General features: G+C 34.2%; 1 long non-coding RNA gene across 2 annotated transcripts; it reads left to right on the top strand.

The window, feature by feature from the left end:
• Nucleotides 1–17901: 17901 nt before the first annotated feature.
• On the top strand, nt 17902–19115 carry LOC120195571. Of its 2 annotated transcripts, XR_005523080.1 has the most exons (3): nt 17939–18072; nt 18390–18843; nt 19079–19115. It is a non-coding gene; the product is annotated as an uncharacterized LOC120195571 (long non-coding RNA). The 2 variants fall into 2 exon arrangements; XR_005523079.1 differs by lacking the exon at nt 19079–19115 and having other exon boundaries at nt 17902–18072.
• Nucleotides 19116–20303: the final 1188 nt, after the last annotated feature.

The raw sequence follows: 20303 nt of genomic DNA, 5'->3' as shown, positions 1-20303 counted from the left end.
TCCCTTAGTACTCGAGAGAGACTATGATAGGATTTCAACGACAAAAAAAGGGTATTATTATCAATAGTGTAGGCTGCCACATTATAGAGTGAGAGTAGATCCCATGGCATCCTATTCTGTTAGGTTCCTTTCACTAGAGATAGCGGGAACACTTTTGGAAAACCATGTGGAGCTAGTAAAGTTTGATAGCTTAAATCTGCCTGAGAGATAAGTTTGGCATCCTTAACTCAATCCCTACCAATCATTCCAGTGGAAGCTTATCGTGTGAGGATTATCTACTTATCTTTTATTTGCTGTTTATTTACTGTTTTTACTATTTTTCATTGCCTTAACATTTCATCATTTTCAACATTAAACATCTGCTCTTACCGATGCATTTCCATTTGCTACACCATCAGACCATCAATCCATATCCACCAGCATACGCATATCCATTACTATGACTTTGTATGTATCAACACTAACTATACACAGATAGAGTAGTTCTTTGCTTTGGCTAGACTTTTATAATTTCACCCAATCCCTGTGGAGACGATACTCACTCATCACTTTATTACTTGAGCGATTGTGTATACTTGCACATTATTTGCATATAATTTTAGTACTCACAAAATGCGAACATACCCCTACTTAATTGGGACAGAGCTTATGTGTATATCTTACATCATGTAAATGCATATGAAGTGTGTGAAGAGGAACATACAAACCTTCAACCAAACAAAACAAAACAAAATAAAAGGAGTACTTTCGAGAGAAATTTTAGTGAAGCTAAAAACACGAGTTTGAACCTTAGTACAACCATTTACATAAAAAATAATGCAAAATTCAATAAAAGGATCATAAGCTAACTATAGACTCGAACTCGTAATTTCCACCACTATGAGAATGTATAACAGACTTACAGTCTGACTCTCTAAAGTGTCCCCAGGAGAGTTGCCAAGTTATTATAACATCTTTTTTGACGAACAAATAAGTTTTTGATGAAAATCCTAAATTACAACTTATTTTGGAAAAATTGAATTTTTTTATTTTGATTAAATTAATTTGGAGTCGCCATCAACCTTTGGGTTAGGTAGGTCAAACACCTAAAAACATCTTTTTTAAATAATTTTAAGAAAAATCATTTTTAAGACGAAAGACTGGTATGCACTTATCAAAGATTCATTTTAGGTTCGGGAGTCGATTACGCATGGGGAAGGGTAAGCACCCTCACCGTGCCCAAAATTGGTACCTAGTCGCTTATACGTTGTCGTAATAATGAGAATTGAAATTCAAATAGAAAATTGAATTATGATCCATTTATTGAACATTGATTAATTTGTTTTGAATTAATTAATAAAGAACACTCCATATTTTGAGAAGAAACCACGAGATTTGCACTCCAACTACCATGAATGTTATCTCATCGATTACTTCTTTATAAAAGAACACCCTCTCTTTATTCATGGGACTAAAATAGAATAAACATGAAATAAAATGCAATAATTAAAGGACTGACATTAAATAAATAAAAAGTAAATGGCATAAATTTAAATGTGCATAAAATTAAATAACAAAAATAAAATAGCAATAAAAATAAAATGTTAGTGTTAATTTTTAATATTTAACCTGGACCATGAATAATGTGGATCATACCCCAGGGCTGATCACCACAAAGTCGTATTAAGATTTAATATCCGTATTAACAATAAGGGACTGAAATGAAGTAAATAAAAAATAGTACTAAATTAGAAATAAATAGTGAATAAAATGAATAAATTGAAATATAATACCAAATTCATGAATAAATAAAGAAAACAGAACTGATTAGTGACTAAAATGAAATAAAATAAAGAAACAATAAGCAATTTCAAATAAATAACAATGCAAACAAGTGATTAAATTAAAATAAAACAAAAGCAGAGTACCAAAATTAGAGAAAATAAAAAAGGCACTTGGTGACTAAAATGCAAAAACTCGGTAAAGTTAAGTAGAGCTACAGGTGATTAACCCATAAAGTTGGTGGCCAGTATGCAAATACGTGCTAAATGTTCAGGGGCAAGAGAGGGATTTTCCCAAAACTCAAAAAAAACTAAATGTAACCTAATATATTAATCTAAAAAAAGTAAAATTAACCTAAAATCTAAACCCCCTTTTCAACTTCAACGAAAGCTCTCTCTCCTCTTCACGCGCGACCAGCGATGCCCCAAAGGCACTAAAATAAATGTTGATCGTCGAGCTCTGACCACCATCTCGCTCTCGAAATGTTGATAATGGAGTAAGTGTCTGGGAGGTCACCGAAACGAAATAAAACAACCTTCAAAAGACTTTATACCACCCCTCTTCGAAACCGGCCAAAAAATGGCCTCTAGCCGCTAGCTATACATGACCACCCTCATCGAAAAGGAATGGCCCATGGTGAACCGGCTACCCACCACTCTCGGCTACTCCTACGAACAACGACCGACCACCGACCAAAGTAAACATGTACCTTTCTTTTACTATTTTTGTTTTGATTTTCTTGAAAAAAATAAAGTTGTTGGAGTATGAAAGAAAGAAAGGAAACAAAAACCTTCAAGAAAATTGTTGTTATATTTCGAATATGGGGAAGAGAAAAAATTGTTACAATGCTCTCCTTGTTCCAAGAGGAATCGGCCAGCCCCCTTTTCAATTGATTTTCTTGGTTAGGTTTTATAATAACTCTTTTGTTACATAAAATTATCAAAAATTCCTTGTTGATTTGTTTGGGTGGTTGTTGATAAAGTGAGGAAGCTGCTGACAGGGCATAGAGGTAGTGTGGAGTGTTAGAGATGGTAGGGCATGGTGGTGCAGTTGAGTTGGTGTAACATGGCATGGGTGCTGCAATAGGTATAGCTGTGGTGTTTTTTGTATTTTTGTAATAATAATTTATGTGGGGTGAAAAATTGGTGATTACAAAATTAACAACATATATTCTAATCTCAGGTTTTTTTAATTTATTTTTTTTATATATACTATAATAAAGTGAGGAATGTCCTAAAGTTGGTATATATTCATCCAACTCATAACTTTAGTTTGGGAGGAATACTCTAATTTCAACTTGGAGAGTTGTTGGCCCATAAAGAAAACAAATATCTCATCCGCCAAATTACCATATCTATTATTGTATTAGGATCTTTATAAGAAAATAAATAAGGGTAAAGTACAAAAATGGTCTCCGATTATAGGTTGCTATTGTAATACCCCAAATATTAGGTCATGGACTTTATTGAAAAGATTTGAAATTTGAAGATTTATTTGAATAAATGGTAAAAGAAGAGGAAATGATATGGAATAGTATTTTAGACTAAATTGTAACAATAGATGAATAAAGAGGACATTTTGGTCCTTTAAAGGAAAATGAATTTAAAATTCATTTTCTTTAATAAGGTATTAAAGTAAGGGAAAGGGGAAATTAAGTTAGCCAAAAAGCTATTTCTCTTTTCATCTTCTTTCCCATGGAAAAAGCTCTCCCCTATAGTAAAGGTAAGGTTTTATTTGATTAGTTTATTATTTCATTTTTGGTTGGTTTTGAAACATTGAGTATGATAGAAACATTGAGTATGATAGAAACTTAAGGAATGATTAAATGGAATCAAAACTAAGAGATGAATGAAATATTGGAGATTGAAGGAAATGGGTTTTGAAATGATATGTTAAGATATGAGTGTTTATTGATGTTTAGTAGTATATTTGACTTGTTAAAGTAGTAAAGGATAGATTAGAAGCATTGGATGGGTTTAAAAACAAGTTAAAAAAATGGTGTGATTCTTAGATTTAAATATTCTAGGGAGACTTGAGATGTTTTAAGAAGCTAAATGAAGGAAAATTTGTAGAGATAAGTAAAGAAGGGTTTAATAGTATTAAGGAGGTAAAACTAAGAGATTAAATGGGAAAATATAGTAAAACTCGGGCTAAATAATTGTAAATCTTGGTAAGGGTATCGATACTGATAGAACAATACCGATACTATAGGCTTAAATGGGTAGAAATATGACGAACAATATCGGTACCTATTCAAGTAGTATCAGTACTGATGGGGTATTGATACTAAAAGAGAAGGTATTGATACCATTGATAACATAATGCCAAAATGGTATCGATACCGAAAGGGGAGTATCGGTACCGAAGTGTAGTAGTATTGATACTGAGAGAAAGGTATCGGTATCATACTAAAGTAGTATCGATACCATGGTAGGGGTATCGATACTATTGAGCTAGAAATTTAAAGATATGATGAGATTGTTATAGAAATTTAATAATAGTACTTTTGAGTATTGTTTAAGTATAAATGTTAGACAATAAACTGACAATTGATATTATATGTGTCGTTAATGGATGCTTGAGTAGATCAAAATCAAGCTCCCGTGTCAAGCAAAACGAAAGGCAAAGGCAAAGTAGATGATTAATCAGATTTTCATTTTGGATATAAAAACGTGGCAAGCAAGGTGAGTGCATTTATTATGTACTTATATGTTATAATAGTTATAGATACATGTTTCTTACTATATGTATAGTGATTACCTAATGGCACTATGTGTGCAAAACTAAGAAATTCATAATAAGTTTATGAATTTCCGTATGGGTACTTTGTGTACAAAAATAATAATAAATTCTTAATAAGTTTATGAATTTCGGTATTGGTAATGTGTGTGCAACCCACGTAAATAATAGTAAGTTTGTGAATTTATTGTAACTGGCACTACGTGTGCAAACTATAGAGTTTATAATGAGTTGAAAGAGTTAATTGATATTATAAATAATTATTAGAGTAGAAACTATTCCAAAGTAAACGATTAATGGCCTAGATGTGCATATGACTGAAAGGTGTCAATTATGCAAGTTAGATTAAAAGTTAAATACCTTAGAGTAAAATATTAATGGCCTAGCTGTGCATTTGACAGAAATATGTCAATTATGCCAGTTAGATGAAAGGTTAAATACCTTTGAGTAAAAGATTAATGGTCTAGCTGTGCATTTGGCAGAAAGATGTTATTATGCCAGTTAAATGAAAGGTTAAATACCTTTGAGTAAAATATTAATGGCCTAGTTGTGCATTTGACAGAAAGGTGTCAATTATGCAAGTTAGATGAAAGGAAATAACTTTGAGTAAAAGATTAATGGCCTAGCTGTGCATTTGACAGAAATGTGTCAATTATACCAGTTAGATAAAAGGTTAAATACCTTTGAGTAAAAGATTAATGGCCTAGCTGTGCATTTGGCAGAAAGGTACCAATTATGCCAGTTAGATGAGAGGTTAAATACCTTTGAGTAAAATATTAATGGCCTAGCTGTGCATTTGACAGAAATATGTCAATCATGCAAGTTAGATGAAAGGCTATATTCCTTTGGGTAAAAGTCTAAATTCTTAACAGTGCATTTTGACATAAATGAAATGCATAACGATACATTAAAGGCATGAAAGGATGTCATAAATGATATTAATGAATAATTACTAAAGAATAATGGGAAAGAATGTACAAAAAGAAAGGTATGTTGGACATACTAAGAATGTTTACGATGATAGTATGAAAGAAATTTGGTTTAAATAAGAGGGACTTATATAATCCTTATGGATGATACGAAGTAGTTCGAAACCAAATAAACCCGATATACTTATGTATATAGAAATGTTTCTTTACAATACTATGTCTCACTAAATAAGTATTTAACATGTGTTGATTTCACGCATAAGTAAAGACAAAGATTAGTCGAGTAAGGAGTGCAGTAGCAGCAGTAGCTATCATCAATTAAGGTTGGCTCGTCAGTAACAATATGACAATCTGGTTTGTTTAAAAAAAATAGTTGGCATGTAATTAAAGTACGAAAAATTCTTTGAATTGTATTTAAGTAGAACCTTGTCCGCTATTTGTGAGTACTAAAATATGATGCGGATATGTGTGCAAGTATACACAATCGAACAAGTAATAAAGTGATAAGTAGAGTATCGTCTCCACAGGGAATTGGGGAAATCAAATAGGTTTGTCAAGGCACTTTACTTTGTCACCTAAGTAAAGTTAGTTATGGTATATACAGATGAGAATGCAGTGGCAAAATGGAATGTACGTAGTGGAAATGGAGTGGTGATAGTGTGGTAGTAGATGGATATGTCGTGGCAAATTAAATTGTGATACGTGAAAACAAATGGAAATGTCAAGGCAAAATAAAAATGCAAATACTAGATTTAATATATGTAGGACTTTAGCTTTCTCACAAGACAAGAAGCAATGGAAATGAGTGATGGGAGACACAAGGAAAACTTAAGTCTATTTCTCTGAATGGTGCTTCTTCTCTGCTTACCCTGCCCGACAGGGACTACTGATGTGCCCTATGCTATCTCTAGTAAGGGACTCGGCAGACTAAAGATGCCCTGGCAAAACCGATTGGCGTAAGCCCAAGCAGTGATCCTATTGACTCATCTAATAGAATATGTCTCGGCAATACCTTTTTGCGGCAGCATTAACATCTAACCTATCATTTATACACAACTCCTTTTAGTTGAATGAAATACTATCCTTATCTCTAAGGTGGATTAGGCCTAGTTACTATCTAGAACCCGTTGTTTATGTAGTTCCTCCCTAGCTTCTCTCGAAGACTAAGGATAAATTGCCAAGGCATTCTCTCTAACCTCATGAACCCTCCTAAGGAAAGGCTACTCTCGTAGCTCCTACAACCTCAAGGCTTTAAGCATCATAAACAAAACAGAATAGAGCATGAAACAACAACCATTCATTAAAATAACAACTTAAATAACCATGCGAACTCCCACCAAATAGGATTAGTTCATGGTGGGGTTCGAAATCAACAAGCACAAAGCAAGATTCATTCGTTCCTTACAACCCAACAACAAAATATAAAAGCAAGTACTAAGGGGAGTAGAAAAAGCCTTCAACGTGCACTGCCAAATGCCTTCCTCGGCCACCAAGGACTGCTCCCAGCGGACTAGCTCCTCTCGGATGCTCAGAACGCCACTCCCTTCTGCTAGTCAAGGAGAAATGCCACGGCAAGTGGGATTGACGGAGAAATATGAGATTTTCTCTCTCTAACGTTTTAAGATCAAATGTGGCTGGAACTAAAGTCCTCTTCATTATGGCATCCTCCTCTATTTATAGGGGAAAATGAATCCAAAGGTTTGGTGTTAACCATCCTAGGAAACCCCAAAACCATGGTTGAGTTGCTAGGGAGTCGAGCAGGATAGGCAATGATTCAGCCTAGATAGCTAGCACGTGACCGGCATAATCATGTTGAAGGCGCCCTAGGACCGACAGGATCTGCAGGGTCAGACTAGGCAACGTCATCAACAGAACCGGTGGTTGAAGCGCCATGCTGCGGTGGGTATCTCGGGCAGAGCATGCGTAAAATCCGGGACAGCTGGCTAGAAAATATCTTCTCTCTCCTTGTACGCTCCTGAAATGCCATTTGAACTTGGCATTTTTATTTAGCTCAGCAATATCCTTATGTCACGGCATTTTAAATACTCTTTTCCTTACTTTCAACACCTGCACATCATCAGACAAGTACCTTTCCCATAAAGTAGCACCGCTGTAAAAATAAAATGCCGCGGCAAACTGAAATCCACCACATGCAACTATATGCTCCTAAATGCATCTAAATGGTCCTAAATGGGCTCTTAGACATTCAATAACTTAAGTGAAAAGGTCTCAAAATATGACCTTTTCAAGGAGTTATCACACCCCCAAACTTAAGCTATTGCTTGTCCTCAAGCAATGGATAGTGATAAGCAAAACAAAAATACCATGACAAGTTCAGAAGCAGAATAATTATATGGGATAAAATTTCAGCCCTCAGCTCATATGGCTTCAACATGCTAGACTAGTTTGAGAAATCAAGTACCGTCCCCTAGGGCAAGATTCTTTATGTGGGTGTGTGCGTGTTTGTATCCAGTCCATACTTAACAAACCTAAAAATTTTCTACTCAAGCTTTCTCAATTTACCATGACATTTTCAAATTACTACTCCCCTTTGTTTTCTTTGATTACTTCTGCTACGAGGAGAGTAAGGCCATCACTCTACCATCCCACACTCTAGATGAAAGGGAGCATACTTTTTACCCCCGAGCTAGTCAGGTAGAGTCATCATGTGACTACTTTCATTCACTCATATGCCAAGACATAGCGGAGTGTTCCTCTACAGATATGCCAAGGCATTTATTTATAATTTATATATATATATATTTTTTATGCGGGGTTTTCATCATTCACAGTTTTATGCCACGACATTTAAGAATTCTCTTATAAAAAATTTCTAAGTTTCTCAAGCATGGAAAACATACACTCGTGTTCAAGGGTTTCAAAGAAGCAAGTCCTAGAGTTGGTTCTATCATCCTCAACCAGTCATATACATTCTATCCTAGCCATCAAGAATTCTTCATCATCGGGCATCCTCAATTAATTCCAGAAAACTAATTCTATATTTACTAATGTCATGGCATATTCATTTTACTAATACTATCATACAATGATGTGAGAACCCTACTTCCCCCAAACTTGAGAGAAGCATTGTCCCCAATGCTTACTAAATCTAAGAAAAATGAAAACTACATGCTATGAATGCAATGCAATGCAAGGTACCTTGGCTTCATGGTGGTGGTGCAGCAGTTGCACGGGAAGTGCACTTTTGGAGCTTAGCGGGGCTGGAATGCTCGGAGTCAGAAGCTGGTGCAGCTGGAGGAGTGTGAGGGCCTTCTTGAACAGTTGGGAGCGGGGGCTCCTGATGTTGAGATGCCTTTCGTAGGCGACGTCTGCTCCTACGTAAAGGAGCTTGCTGTGGCATCTCATATTGTTTCTCCTCCATTGACTCGGTGGGCTGCATGGGATGGACCTTGCAAAGAAAAATAAGCACTTAAAACAAAATAAACTAAAACGATAGCATAATAAAATATTATTTATGCACAAGAGTAAATCTGAAATGTCACGGCATATTCAAGATGCTTGGCCGGTATCGACATCATCCAATAAAAGTGCAGATTTGTCACGCTCGATCGGAGCACCAATGTAGACCAAAATGCCCCACACATATAACAGTTCTGCCTTAAAAAAAATTGCCTTGGCTTTTCGGGTCTTTCACATCTAAATTTTAGGACCTTTGCAGTAGTCCTCTCTCCTTCAAAGTGCTCTATGCATGAAGTTTAATGGTAGTGGAATGGGATCTCTTTTCGCTCCTTTTTGCTGTGGCAACTTGAAATCACTTGGGCAGCAAATTCGTTGGAGAGGTCGAGGTCATCCCTATGCCAGTAGCCACCATCGTGTATGACCTTGTTCTTTCCTAGGCCAGTCAAGTAAGGAAGCAAAACAACACTAATGAGAAATTTGACAATATCAGCATACCACGAAATTACCACGGCAAATAATAATTTCTCATTAGTGAATTTTTTCTTAATCTCCATTTCATTCCTTAGTTCTTTCACAATTTCTAGCCTAGAAAAATGAGCAGCTAGTTGAGGTTTAGGATGAGTAAATTCAATAGGATTCAAAGGTTCAAATTTCATACCCGATCTAGCTACGGGTGAGCTAGACTTACTCATCTCCTTTGGAATATCCTCGAGCTCCTCTTCATCTTCTTCATCAAGATTGAAGTGATTATCACTGTATAAAAATTTGTTGCGGCAAAATTCTGCAGCTTTCTTTTGGTCATCAACTCCTACTGATGGGGTTTTTTCTTTTGCCGTGGTAAAATTTTTCTTCTCTTCATTGGTTGTACTCTTCGAACCCTCATCCTTATTTTCCAGCGAACGTGAATCTTCTTGCACCTTCGGATCTTCGTGCATAATCTCATGATCGGGCTCTCCGAGTGTCTTTCCCCCAAACTTAGCATCTTTATAGATTTTGATGCCACTCCTTGAGGTGAATGTACCACAATGCTCCATGTCTTGATCCTTAGTGACTTCAGTATCACTAGGTAGACTGCCATGTGGGAAACAATTTAATGCCGTGGCAATTTGGCCAACCTGACCCTCCAAGGCCCTCAACGACGAACTGTGGCTCTGAAACAGAGCTTCTTGACTTTTTATAGAGGTCGCATGGTCTTGCAGCATGGTCTTCATTGTTGCGATAAAATCTTGCATCGTGGCCTCCAAAGAGCTTGTATTAGATGAATATGGTACTCCCTCGTTAGAATTATGCCATGGCATATTCGTTTGAAAACCCTGGGAGTCACTGAAGTTCTGCTGCCTAGCGGACTGACTAGAGTTGTTGGTTCCTTGATTTCCCCACAAAATGTTTGGATGTTGACACCATCCAAGATCGTTAGAATAGGGGTTGTTGTTGCCTCGATTGTAGTTCTCTACAAAGTTGATGGACTCTAGATTGGTCGGGCAGTCACTCTCATTGTGATTGTCGTGGCATAATAGACATGCTGAGTTGGATGCCTGAACATGTTGCCTTGCATCCTCATGAGGAGCACCACCAAACTGTCCAATAAAGTCCAACATGTCGAACATAACCGGTTTGAGCTCAAAGTGGGCTGTCTGAGTCATGGGTGCCACAATTCCAGGATTTAGTTCGTCCATGATAATATTTAAATGATCTCGAATACTACAAGGCCTAGTTGCATTCCCAGCTTTCAGAATTGCCTCGGCATGTTGATATTCCTCTTGACCCATTCCTTGATTTCCAATTTGATACATCTTTGCTGGAGCACTTTGAGTACGTAAAATAAAAACCTGAAAAAGACAAGGAAAATAACAAGTAAAACTATACAAAAAAATTGAACAAGTAAAATAAAAATGCTATGAAAAAACTAATTAACTTCCAGTTGCCAATTCCCCGGCAACGGCGCCAAAAACTTGTCCGCTATTTGTGAGTACTAAAATATGATGCGGATATGTGTGCAAGTGTACACAATCGAACAAGTAATAAAGTGATAAGTAGAGTATCGTCTCCATAGGGAATTCGGGAAATCAAATAGGTTTGTCAAGGGACTTTACTTTGTCACCTAAGTAAAGTTAGTTATGGTATATACAGATGAGAATGCAGTGGCAAAATGGAATGGACGTAGTGGAAATGGAGTGGTGGTAGTGTGGTAGTAGATGGATATGTCGTGGCAAATTAAATTGTGATACGTGAAAACAAATGGAAATGTCAAGGCAAAATAAAAATGCAAATACTAGATTTAATATATATAGGACTTTAGCTTTCTCACAAGACAAGCAACAATGGAAATGAGTGATGGGAGACACAAGGAAAACTTAAGTCTATTTCTCTGAATGGTGCTTCTTCTCTACTTACCCTGCCCGACAGAGTCTACTGATGTGCCCTATGCTATCTCTAGTAAGGGACTCGACATACTAAAGATGCCCTGGCAAAACCGATTGGCGTAAGCCCAAGCAGTGATCCTATTGACTCAGCTAATAGAATATGTCTCGGCAATACCTTTTTGCGGCAGCATTAACATCTGACCTATCGTTTATACACAACTCCTTTTAGTCGAATGAAATCCTATCCTTATCTCTAAGGTGGATTATGCCTAGTTACTATCTAGAACCCGTTGTTTATGTAGTTTCTCCCTAGCTTCTCTCGAAGACTAAGGATAAATTGCCAAGGCATTCTCTCGAACCTCATGAACCCTCCTAAGGAAAGGCTACTCTCGTAGCTCCTACAACCTCAAGGCTTTAAGCATCATAAACAAAACAGAATAGAGCATGAAACAACAGCCATTCATTAAAATAACAACTTAAATAACCATGCGAACTCCCACCAAATGGGATTAGTTCATGGTGGGGTTCGAAATCAACAAGCACAAAGCAAGATTCATTCGTTCCTTACAACCCAACAACAAAATATAAAAGCAAGTACTAAGGGGAGGAGAAAAAGCCTTCAACGTGCACTGCCAAATGCCTTCCTCGGCCACCAAGGACTGCTCCCAGCGGACTAGCTCCTCTCGGATGCTCAGAACGCCACTCCCTTCTTCTAGTCAAGGAGAAATGCCACGGTAAGTGGGATTGACGGAGAAAGATGAGACTTTCTCTCTCTAATGTTTTAAGATCAAATGTGGCTGGAACTAAAGTCCTCTTCATTGTGGCTTCCTCCTCTATTTATAGGGGAAAATGAATCCTAAGGTTTGGTGTTAACCATCCTAGGAAACCCCAAAACCATGGTTGAGTTGCTAGAGAGTCAAGCAGGATAGGCAATGATTCAGCCTTGATAGCTAGCACGTGACCGGCATAATCATGCTGCAGGCGCCCTAGGACCGACAGGATCTGTAGGGTCAGACTAGGCAACGTCATCAATAGAACCGGTGGTTGAAGCGCCATGCTGCGGTGGGTATCTCGGGTAGAGCATGCGTAAAATCCGGGACAGTTGGCTAGAAAATATCTTCTCTCTTCTTGTACGCTCCTGAAATGCCATTTGAACTTGGCATTTTTATTTAGCTCAGCAATATCCTTATTTCACGGCATTTTAAATCCTCTTTTCCTTGCTTTCAACACCTGCACATCATCAGACAAGTACCTTTCCCATAAAGCAGCACTGCTGTAAAAATAAAATGCCGCGGCAAACTGAAATCCACCACATGCAACTATATGCTCCTAAATGCATCTAAATGGTCCTAAATGGGCTCTTAGACATTCAATAACTTAAGTGAAAAGGTCTCAAAATATGACCTTTTCAAGGAGTTATCAAACCTCTTAACATATTTCAATTAATGTTTTGCTTTATCTTAAAAAAATTATGTTTTAAAAAAATATGGAAACAAAATTTTACGTGTTTTTAAAAAAGGAAATATTTTAAAAGTGATGTGACATTTGTATCTTGTGTACGGAAAGATATACGGGAGATGGGTGTTACAGCTATTTTGTGACTCATTTGACTATTAAAAGTTACAAAATAGTCACTTGATTATAGGTCAATGTTTTGTTGAGTCTCCAACTATTTGAAAGATATGAATGGTTGAGTCATGGGTGACCATTTTGTAAGTTTTAATAGTAGAGCGGCTGAACAAAACATTGACCTATAATTAAAGGACCATTTTGTAACTTTTTAAAATTTGAAGAATCAACAAAATAATACTCTACAATCGAGAAACTATTTGTATACTTTACTCAACAAATAAATACTTTATTAGGATCTTAATAAAAAAATAAGTAAAAATTGTATTAGGAAATTTTACTCTTCCTTCCACACATGGGAGGCGGAACCGCGTTTAAAAATTAAAAAATTTCTATTAAATTATTTATCCTTAATAAATTTTATGTTGTTAATTTTAATCCCTAAAAATATTTATAGGTTCACCATTGCAAGTATTCCATTCTTAATACGGAAATGAGAGATCCGATATACATATTGGTTGGACTTGGACAATGCTTATACATGGGTGTAAACTAGAGGTCGCAAACGGGTCATTTGGATTGGTTTTGGGTCGGGTCATTTCGAATTGGGTAATTTTGGGTTTAGATTAAATTATGTTTAATGTTGTTTGGATCGGATTGGATTTGGCTCGGGTCTAGTTTGGGTGTACGGTGAATCGGATCAGATCAGATTGGGTCGGTATCGGGTCAGGTGATTATTGGATCGATTGTTTTCCGGTTTATATCAATATTGGATCAGTTGATTTTTGGGCCAATATTAGGTCGGTCAATATCGAATCGGTTGATTTTCAGTTTAGGTCAACCTTTAGATCAGGTTAATTCGGGTTGAATTGGTTACGAGTTTAATCAAAATCAAGTATATATAAAATAATTGATATATACTTGTAAAAAATATGTCTTCTTATTTGTTAATTTTATCATTTAAGTTTAATTTCAATTCTTAATCATTCAATATTTTGAACTAAACCATCATTTAGAGATGATAAATCAATAATTTGACACAAATACGATCCATAATATGTGTTAGAATTTGTTATCAAACTTTTATATTGATCTCGTATGAAAAACTTATAATGAGAAATATTTGATAAAAAAATAAATTTTTTATTATTATTTTTTATTTCCAATTATAAATTTAATATTTTTGTTAAATTTTAAAAAATAATATATAACTTTATTTGTAAGTTTTCGTCGTAACATAAATAAACTTTATATTATTTTTATTATAAATATAATATCATTTCCTTTGTTTTAGTTGTTTTATATTATTTTTATTATAAATCTAATATTTATATAATAAGTAAGATAAGTAAATTTTATTTATTACTGTTTTCATTCTTACAACTAGATTCTTATTTTTATATTCCTTTTAAATTTTCTATTATTTTATTATAAATCTAATATTTTTAATAAATTATCAATTTCATTTAAATTAATTTATTATTGAAAATAACTTTTATCGTTTAATAACTTTGATCAATTTCAATATGTCCAGGTTGCTTTCATGTCGGGTTAAATTTGGTTCCGGTTAAAATTTAATTCAGGTTGCTTTTAGTTCTGGTTGATTTCAGTTTCGCTAAATTTTGGATCGGATATGGTTTGAGTTGGGTATCAGATCAAATTTGATGATCATGTTCGAGTTAATATCAGGTACTGGGTCAGGTAAATTGGTTTGGGTAATCGGGTTCGAGTCAAGTTTGACAGGTCTAGTGTAAACGCTCGACTCAAAAACTCTGAAATGAAGCTTGACTCAGTTCGAAAACTCGTTAGCCTAAAATTTTCAAACTCGAATCGAACTCGAAATCATGAATTAAAACTCGAAAAAGCTCAAAATGAAAAAAATCTTAAACTTAACTCGATTGAAGCCTCAAACTCAAACTCGAATATGAACCTTAAATACATGAAAAATCTTATACTGCATTAAAAACTCAACACATAAATGTCTAGATTATTAATATTTTATTTTTTAAAAAATAAAATATTAATATATTATATATTTTTGAGTTGCTCGTGAGCTTTTCGAGTCGAGTATCAAGTAGCTAGTTTCGGCTTGTTAAGAATTCAAGTCGAGTCTATTCAACTCGAGTATTTATCGAATTTTAATCGAGTCGATTGTGAGTAACTCACAATCTATCTTATCTCATTTACAACTCTTCTTATGCTCACTATCGGAGCCAACATATATTTTAGGGGTGACAATTGACATCGAAGAGTTTCTAAACCTTTTTTCCCATATAAATTATATGTATAATATTTTAAAAAATGACACCATTCTAGAAAGATTTTGACATCCCATTTAAAAAGATTTTGACGACATATTTTAAAAATATTTAATAATAAAAATTTTAAAATTCAATTTTTTCACTTATAATAATTCTTCATATAACTTTTTACATTTGACACCTAAATTGTTTTTTCTATTTCCGCCCCTTCTTATGCTCTGATCATTACATTTTTTTTTCCTTTGATCAAATTTGAGCATATGTATTTCTTCTTTAACGAATTGAGTTTATTGACGTATTGTTGACTAAGATTGCTTTGATATATTTCTTCTTTAACCACGTGTCAAATTGTCAACTCATGATGGTTAAATTAACAAAACAATTATCCCCAAAAACATCTGTTATGTTGACTTCATCCAAATTTATAATTGCTTTAACGAATAAAAAATATTAAAGGATCTAAATTTGGAGTTTTGGCATGAAATTAGAATTATTTTAAACATGGAATCATTTTCTTATTACAATGGATCTAACTCATTTTGCACTGGAAAAAGACGAATAAAGTGATGAGGCAGTCGTAATACGTAAAATCTGTTGGCGGCTCAGGCTCACCAAACCCATTATGTTTTTCACCTACAATCATGGGCATAATATTATTTCTTTTCAAAATAATTATATTAATCAAACACATTAACTCCAGATTTTGGGTTTTCTTTTAAGTCTTTATAAATAAAAGGGTAAACTAAACAGCCGGTCACTAATGTTTGAGTTAACTTTTATTTTATCCACTGAAGTTTCAAAAATAATAAATCAATCACTAACATTAGTGATTAATTACAAAAAGACCACTAAATGTTAATCGCCGTTAGCAGGAGTGACAAGAAACACAATTGGCTTAAATGCTTATATGGATGAGATGACTGCCACGTTAGAAAACAATTGAAATCCCTTTGATCGTTTCTTGAATATTTAATTGACCCTACTTTTAAGATTATACTAATTACTAAGGAAACCATTCAGGAAAAAAAAAAAGGGAAACGAAAAGTTTTGAGGCATAAACTCTTTCTTCTTTCACAGAGTGCTCCTTTTTTCAGTTTGTGAGAGCATCTGAAACACAACACAATAAACACATTTTGCTTTTGAATTCTTTCTTTCTTCTTCTTCCCTCTTATCACCATCGTCATCATGTGTAACCAAACCATTGCCGTCGAGAAATCATCTCCAACTCCGCCTACATTTTCTTCGATTACCGTATGTAGACATCTATTTTCGTTTGGGGTATATAGTATATATATTATATATATTATTATATATTATATATATATATATATATATATATATATACATATATACTATTATTATTATTATTATATGGTATATATTTATTATATATTATATACATATATTATATTAGTTATATATCATTATATATGTTTTATATATTTATTATTATATATATATCTATTATTATATATTTATATTATATATATATTATTATAACATAGTGTATATTATATATATAATATATTTAGTATATATTATTATATTTATATTATATATATATATATATTAGTTACATATTTTATGATATATATATATATATTTAATATGTTATTTATTTTATTATATTATTATTTTATTTATTAATTTATTTTCATTGGGTTCAGGTTCAAGGAGTCCAACAAAGGTCCAGTAAGGAGTCCAATCGGGTAGGCGGGCTGACCCAGCCAGCCGACCTGGGAAGCCTAGTAAGCCAAAGTTAGGGTTTTACAGTAAGGAAAGGCGCCACATAGTCAAATGAGTCCAAGAGCCTCTGATAGCATTGCGCCGACGAGATTATCCGAGATTTTCGATGCCTGAAACACAAAAACTGAAGCAACTCGGGACTGAACCATCTCAAAATATTCGGTCAAGCACATCCTCAACCTCGAGTAAATCAAGAACGAGGAGAACGATCCCCGAAATAGCCAAAAAAATAGCCCGACCGAGAAGAATGACAACAAATATACGAGCAATCAATGAAAAACAACGAAGGAAAACCCGATCAACCAACAAAATCACCAAGAAACAAAAGCAATATACGACAAAAAAATAAGGCATCCACAACGAGAAAAAACCACTTAAACGTAAAAAAACTCAGCCAAATATTTCGCAAAATGGCAAAAAAAATCACAAAAACACAAAGGAATCAATTTCGGTTGGAGCATATGAGAGAAGCGGCCATCAGAAGACGATGGGTCACGTCAGAAAATGTAAACTTTGAGGCTTTAAACTTAGATCTACGCTTATAGGGTCCTTTTTAGGATGAATGGGCTTTGATTTCGTGTTTATCGAACTGGGAGAGTATTTTGGTTTTGTTTGATTTTTTCCGGTCACTGCGAAGGGGCGGAGCTGCGATGGTATCCCACCAAGGAAGGTGGTCGGCCATTGGTCGAATTATTTTGGGTAAGTGGGAATTGAGAAAATTGGGAGAGAAGATTGTTTTTTTGGTGAAATATGATATGAATGAATTTTTTTTGGTATTTATAGTGGAGGACATGTAACACCCTAATTTATGGGCTAAATTTTAGGAATTTTAAAGTATTAATTTTAAATGGCTATTTTGGAAGAAAGTAAGGTGGTTTATTACATGGATAAATATGTTATTTGATTAATAAAGCTAAGATATTTATTATTCGATTTCAATCAAAAAATTGATAAATAATTCTAGAATTTTCGTATGCAATTATTACTAAAGTTCTGATTTGTTTTTATATATATATTTCAAGATAATGGGGAAGTGAATGATTGAGTACATGGATTGATTTATTTGTTTTATATATTTTAAGATAATGGGTGAGTGAATGATTGACTATCGGGGGATTGAAAATAAAACATTTTTCTATTCAAAATAATTGGAACCACATATGAATAAGATATTTTGGATTTTTATTCATGAGATTCATCAAGTGAGCCAATGCTTTATTTCTTGAAGAGAGCATATTGACCTAGTATCATCAGGCGCAAGAGAAATCATGGATTTTTCGCTCGGTAATCTTTCCTTCTCCTAACTCAAATCAGTAAAATTTGGAATGTTGAGATCCAAATCATAGACATAGTAGTTTATAGTTTTGATTGGACTATAGCTTGATTTGGAAAAACTAAACCAGAGATATTATGCTTGGTAATTTTGCTGAGGAATTGTTCTCTCGAATTATTAACTTTTAGCTTGTCTGAAATTTATTGCATAGAGATAGTAGTTGATGATTTCACTTGAACTGTGGCTTGATTAGTAAAACTCGAATCTTCTATATTTGGCTCGTTAATGTTTCCTTCTTCTCTTATCGTGAATCATTAGTTTTTGACAGGGCAAAATTCAGTGTGTCAGAATGGTAGTTAGCGGTTTCTTTTAAACATTAGTACCGCCCTTGGTCGGTAATAAGGAACAGCATAGCTCGAGTTCAAAATCATCGGAAGGTCGCCAGATGCAAACTGACATGTTTTGTTTTAAGAAAACCAAATGCCTTTTGGTAGATCTACAATGATCCATAAGGTTTCTCGATGAATGGAAGTCAGATCTAGGATGAGGAGGCTAAGATGATTCGAACATGTAAATGAAGTTTCGAACGGTGACAAAATAGGCGGTTGATGCGGTGTACTGGCGATCGTTTGACAAGCTTTCTTGCTTCACCTACAGAGCAGAACATGAAGAAAGAAAAAAAAATTAAAAATGAACGTGAAATGAGAAATGGAATGCACGTGATTTTGGGGTTGTATTAAAGTGAAAAATGAGTAAATCACAAGGCGTGTCATCCAAGTTTGGTGAGATTTTTATCTTGTCTCTTATTTCCAAGTGATTATAGTTATGACATAATAGTTTTTACAAAATCAATTTAGTCACTAATTTAAGTAATTAACTATTGTGATGGCACCATTAGTTTTCAATTTTACCAATTGAGTCCTCAAATTATTATTTAGATTTTAATAAGTTATTTTTTTATGGCGAGGAAAATTATTTGAAGTCGTATTTGTACGATATATTATTCGTGTTCGTTAGAAAAAGATTGGAAGCTAGAAATCAAGTTGGTGAACTGGAATTCAAGAGTAATATTTTAGATTTTGTTGACGTCCTGAGTCAGATTCCGAAGTCCGTTTCGCCAAATTCGAACCCGGTAAGTTGTTTTTCACTGATTAATCACCCAATTCGATCTGTTTTCAAAATTAAACTCCGTTTTTATGTAATTTCTGTTGATATAGATCCGAGGAAATATTGGAAGTTGAATTAAAGATCAAAGGCGTTTGAATGTAATTTATATGGTCGATTTGTATGGCTCAAAAATCGAGGTAATAATTTATTATCTCTTTATGCTTTATGGAACATGTTGATATTGATAAATGCATGAATAAGATAACGTTGATCACTTTTGTGGACTTGAATAATTTATACACTCGATATGAATGTGGTAGAAATTCTGTAACTGAATACGGATCGAATGACTAATATAAGAGATTGATGAATTGTTATAATTAAATTACAAGTTTGTGATTGGTGATAAAGAAATTAGCCCTGGATTTGTAACTTATATTTTATATCATCAAAGGTTAAATGTTAAAGGTACTTGGATGGAAAATTATGAGAATACTCTGATAGAGTAAAATTATGAAAATACCCTTATGTTGTATGATGACAAGAATTGTCCCTGAAAGTTGGTTAATAATTCTAAAAAGACATATTGATCCGATATAATTACATATGTGCATAAGAAATGCTAGTTTTGCTTGGAAAATTTGGATAACTGGTTTTTAATGCTAAAAAGGGTTTACGCAAGATGCTAGAAGTTTGTTAAGGAATAATTTCAAGATTAGAGAATGTTCGGCAAAGCAATTGACCATAGGATCTTTAAATTATAATTATTTTCATTAAGAGCTAATATCGAAATTATCTAGTTAGGAAATTACGAAAATGCCCCTAAGAGGTAAAATAGTTCGAGTTGACCCTGAATGAGAAAGTACTTTGAGGATTTGTACTTAACTCGATTAAGTACGAATTTGATTGTTAAGATCCTGACTTAGTGCAGAAAATTCTTGATATTCCGTTGGTAAAAATCTGAGAAGGCACTTGACCCGAAAATATCTGAGTTACGAGTAAATACCTGAAGAATAATTTATCGGGGTGCTCTTTTATCAGAATTATTTGAAGGGACTGAAATAGATGATAAATCGGAATTAAATAATAAGACATGATAGAAGGAAATGATTGAAATATATTGGATCTGTAGAAT

This window comes from Hibiscus syriacus, unplaced genomic scaffold (assembly GCF_006381635.1).
Source record: "Hibiscus syriacus cultivar Baekdansim isolate YM2019G1 unplaced genomic scaffold, ASM638163v2 tig00117016_pilon, whole genome shotgun sequence".
Lineage (NCBI taxonomy): Eukaryota > Viridiplantae > Streptophyta > Magnoliopsida > Malvales > Malvaceae > Hibiscus > Hibiscus syriacus.
The sequence above is the reverse complement of the archived record's forward strand: the minus strand, read 5'-3'. Positions and strand labels throughout refer to the sequence as shown.